Genomic DNA, 5,000 nt, shown 5'->3' with positions numbered 1-5,000 from the left:
GGACACTGACCTGGGGACTTTGTGAACGGAAATGTACCCGAGGAGATTGATCAGATCTTGGGAGCGTAGAGGTGCACACAACCTTTCGGCGTCACTGCTGAGAACACACTAAGAGCCTAGGGGAGTAGCCAGTAGGGGACTTCAAAGTTCAGTCACAGTGACTGTGTAGTCACAATGACTAGTGAGAAGTGAGTTATAGTATAGTTACTACACGCACTACCAAGTCAGGGTACGTTTGACATTTCATTTTTTGAGTTGTCATTGTTTCTTATGCTTGCTGTAATTTTAAAGGTACCGTTTCTCTATCTCTCTCTCTCTCTCTGACTCGAGTTCGCGTGATATTTCATTAGTATCATTGTTTCTTATGCTTGCTGTAATTTTAAAGGTACCGTTTCTCTATCTCTCTCTCTCTCTGACTCGAGTTCGCTTGATATTTCATTAGTATCATTGTTTCTTATGCTTGCTGTAATTTTAAAGGTACCGTTTCTCTATCTCTCTCTCTCTCTCTCTCTCTGACTCGAGTTCGCTTGATATTTCGTTAGTATCATTGTTTCTTATGCTTGCTGTAATTTTAAAGGTACCGTTTCTCTATCTCTCTCTCTCTCTCTCTCTCTCTCTCTCTCTCTCTCGAGTTCGCTTGATATTTCATTAGTATCATTGTTTCTTATGCTTGCTGTAATTTTAAAGGGACCCTCTCTCTCTCTCTCTCTCGAATTAGCTTGACATTTCATTATTTGAGGATTATTGTTTCTTATCTTGCTGTAATTTTAAAGGTACCCTTTCTCTCTCTTTCTTTCTATCTCTCTCTCTCGAATTAGCTTGACATTGCATCATTTGAGTATCACTGTTTTTCCTGCTTGCTGTAAATTTCAAGGCACCTCCCTCTCTCTCTCTCGCCGACTTTCTAGAGTCCGTGCTCGATCCCGTGCGAGGGTGGAAGCAATTTGGGGTTGTTTCGTTTATACAAGCAAATTGTGAGTGAGTTGGTTTAAGAAATGAATTGGGCATTTAATGATCTGTTGATTGTTGTGGGTCGTAGCTAATTGTGGGGACAAGTCTCTCTCTCTCTCTCTCTCTCTCTCTCTCTCTCTCTCTCTCTCTCTCTCTCTCTCTCTATGAAGCAAGAGGACGTAGAGGAGGAATGATCTATCTACGTATGTATATATATATATATATATATATATATATATATATATATATATATATATATATAGAGAGAGAGAGAGAGAGAGAGAGAGAGAGAGAGAGAGACCTATCTCGACCCTTGGCTGTGACACAAATCAGTCGACTGACCATTGTATACTTAATTCATTTCTTAAGGCAACTCAGATAAGCCTCACATATCTCTCTCTCTCTCTCTCTCTCTCTCTCTCTCTCTCTCTCTCTCTCTCTCTCTCTCTATATATATATATATATATATATATATATATATATATATATATATATATATATATATATAAATAATATATATATTTAAATGTATATATATATATATATATGTGTGTGTGTGTACCTGTAAGTATATACATAATTTTAACAATAAAACAAAAAATCCGTATGTGACAACACGTCAAAAAAAAAAAAAACACACACACACACACACTCAAGAGAACCACAAAAACAAAGGAACTGAACTATGAAATCTGAGCGCCAGCAAACAAAAGACCAAAATAAAAAAATACAAGATATCCTTCGATCAAAAACATCCTGTGGCATTAAGGATTCCCTGGTAAGGATGAGCAATTTCCATGGGCGCCTTGTTGTGAACACTGGGCATCCGTTTCCGGCGTGTGGGGCCAACGAGAAGAGGGTTGGAGGGCTCTTTTGGTGAATTATTCACACTCGCCATGTCACTGTTTCGCGTCCTGAATCTCTGTGCGTTTGTTTATCTTATCTTTTATTAATTTGTTTTGTTTCTTTCCAACTTTTATTATTATTAATTTTGTTTTTGTTTTGGGGGGTCGTTGGTCTGTTAGTTTATTGGTTTGATTGATAAAGATGACTTTATTTTATTTTTATTTAATTTTATTATCTGTTGGCTGATGTCTTTTATTTCATCCGTCAAAAAATGCATTTACTTTATTTAATTTACATCTGCTAATTTATTTCTTTGTTTCTTTATTCATATTTGTATTTATTTATTTACTTATTTATCTATTTGCTTGGCCTATTGACAGTGCCGTAATTTTTTAAAGAGCTGACTCCCAACCAAAAAATTAAATCGTAATTTTTTTTATTTATTATTACATTTTAATATGTTTTTTTTTTTTATCTAATTTCACTTCCGTTACGTTGATTTGCCTATCTCTATCTTCTTAATATTCCTATTCGTCATGTTGTTCCTTTTACCCTAAGTTTACTCTCTTTTTTACAGCAACTATTTCGGCCATCACTCCATTGAGCTCAGCAGAAAAGCTCCCCTTCTTAACAGGCAACTTGCCACACCCAACAGGCCACCTCTTCTCACAGTTACTCCACTGAAATAGTATTAACTGTTGCTTTCCTCTTTTCCAAGCTTTGGATTTCCATGACTGCTTCTGTAATCCCTGACTCCCACTGGGTTTCATTCGAGCCTGGGCTAACCACGGACACTATTTATCTCCTCCTTTTTACTAATGCATGTGAAATATATGTGTGTGTATCTGCAACATAACTACCCTCTTCTGCCAAGCTTTGGATTTCCCTTCCTGCTTACATTTTCCCTGATTCTCATGGCATTTCTTTCATGTCTGGGCTAACCATGGACACAAGGTTGCCCCTCCCGTCGGCTAATACGTTTGAAATATATCTATGTGTATGTACAATATAGGTATATCCAAGTTGTGCATAGTAGATACACACACAGATATATATATATATATATATATATATATCTACAACATAGATATATCTATGTTGTGCATACACATAGATATATCCATGTTTTACGTACACAGAAATATCTATGTGTGTGTTGTATACACACACATATATCTGTGTATCTCAACACAGAATTATCTCCATTTCCCGTATTCTACTGTATGTACAATCAACATGGCTTCTGCGTTCCGAGTATTCTGAAGCCATTCGGATAAGCAATTAACCTCCTTGCCGTATTCCGTGTACCGTATGACGTCATTCGGACAGGATACGCCAGTGGTTTGTCATTAGGTCATCATCCTTTTGCGTTGGCTTCGTTATCTGATGTTTGTGGCTTCATACAGCGGTTGTTGTTTTGTTATGTTTTTGTGGTGTTGTTTTGATGAATATGGTGATTGTAAGGAATTTTGGTATATAATAATAATAATAATAATAATAATAATAAATAATAATAATAATAATAATAATAATAATAATAGTGGTAGTAGAAGGATTATGAAAAAATTATGCATAGATTTGGGTGAAATTTTATGAATATTTTTTAAAGTCATCTTTAAAAAAATGCTTAACTTTTGGAAAACCAATTCAAGCTGGGGTCAAAGGTCAAAATATAAGTCAAAAGTCAAGGTCAATTTTTTGAAGGTTTGTATGAATCACGGGTATCCAAACTTGTGGTCCGCTTTTTGTCTTATCAAAATGTTTAACTTATCTAAAAGCCGAACCTTTTAAAAACCAGTGAGATTCACAGGTCAAAGGTTAAAGCATACGTCAAAGGTCAGGGTCAACTTTTTAAAAAGTTTACATATATATATATGATTCATGCGTTTCTAACCTTATAGTATCCTCTTATTACTGAAATGTTTAGCTTTTGGAAAAACAATTAAATACACAGTTCAAAGGTCAAATTAGATGTCAAAGGTCAAACTAGATGTCAAAGGTCAAGGTCAGTTTTTAATTTTATATAAAATCTATAAATTCATGGGTATATATCTAACCTTGTGTTATCCTTCTCATCAGAACATAACAATAATTCTTCCATGACCAAGCTCACCAAGTTCGATCTGTAACAGCTAAATGCCAGTGCGACAGAACAGGGTCTTCAGTGCTCTTATTAAAAATGCACAACTTTTGTAGTAAAGGTCATTTGACGAAGAGACAGTGAGTCACTGCAGTGTCCCCTTCTAGAACTGAATACAGAATTTAGGCCAAAGGCCAAGCACTGGGACCGATGAGATCATTCAGCCCTGAAACAAAAATTGACAGTAAAAGGTTTGAAAGGTACGACAGAAGGAAAACCTCAAAGCAGTTGCACTATGAATCAATTGTTAGGTGAGGGTGAAAAGTAAGATGGAAGAAAGCGAATATGAAAGGAGGTACAGTAAAAGGAACGACAGGGGTTGCAGCTAGGGGCAGAAGGCACGCTGCAAAGAACCTTAAGTAATGCCTACAGTGCACCGCACGAGGTGCGCTGACGGCGCTACCCCTCTACGGGGAGCGTCCCTGTCTTGTCTGAACGAGGTAATGGCTTGGTGATCCATGTATAGTATCTCTCTTATTAAAATCTAGGGTTTGTTTTATATAATACAGCGAATGAAGTAAATACAAGTATGCAATACATGCAATCTTACTACAACTAATACAAGTACAATAGTTCTACTACTAATTTAATTTTACAGTTTAAATAGGATAAAGATAATTTATCTTCACATCTAGAACAAGGCTTGAGCACTGTGATATAATAGATTCAACTATTGCAGTACCATACAATATTTACCTACGTATAATAATAATAATAATAATAATAATAATAATAATAATAATAATAATAATAATAATAATAATAATGCATTCTATACGCAACCATACGCAAAAATAAAATTGTCACCTGACTGGTTATTGAAATAACCTTCATTATGACATAGTTCTCCTGGAAAAGCTTCATAACCAACGAGAATTTATTATTATTATTATTATTATTATTATTGAACAAGCCCGCTGGGGTCACTGGCTTGAAATTCAAGCTTTCAAAGAATACGGTTTTCAGCTGAAAGAAAGAACAGAAGGTAACAGGAAATAAAGAAAGAAGAAATCAGTTATTAGAAAAGAAAAACGAATGGACAGATAAATAAATAAATAGATAA

General features: G+C 35.2%; 1 protein-coding gene across 3 annotated transcripts in view; it reads right to left on the bottom strand.

Moving 5' to 3' along the window:
• Window positions 1–221, bottom strand: part of LOC136834810 (hematopoietic prostaglandin D synthase-like) — a 22,985-nt gene extending 22,764 nt beyond the window's left edge. The window contains exon 1 of one of the 3 annotated variants that reach the window (XM_067097550.1): window positions 11–221. The gene's annotated coding sequence lies outside the window, so the exon portion shown is untranslated. The remainder of the gene's footprint in view (window positions 1–10) is intronic. The other 2 variants (XM_067097547.1, XM_067097549.1) reach the window with 2 other exon arrangements.
• Window positions 222–5,000: the final 4,779 nt, after the last annotated feature.

The sequence above is a fragment of the Macrobrachium rosenbergii genome, chromosome 54, assembly GCF_040412425.1.
Source record: "Macrobrachium rosenbergii isolate ZJJX-2024 chromosome 54, ASM4041242v1, whole genome shotgun sequence".
Taxonomy (NCBI): domain Eukaryota; kingdom Metazoa; phylum Arthropoda; class Malacostraca; order Decapoda; family Palaemonidae; genus Macrobrachium; species Macrobrachium rosenbergii.
Note: the sequence above shows the minus strand (reverse complement) of the source record. Positions and strands in the feature narration are given on the sequence as shown.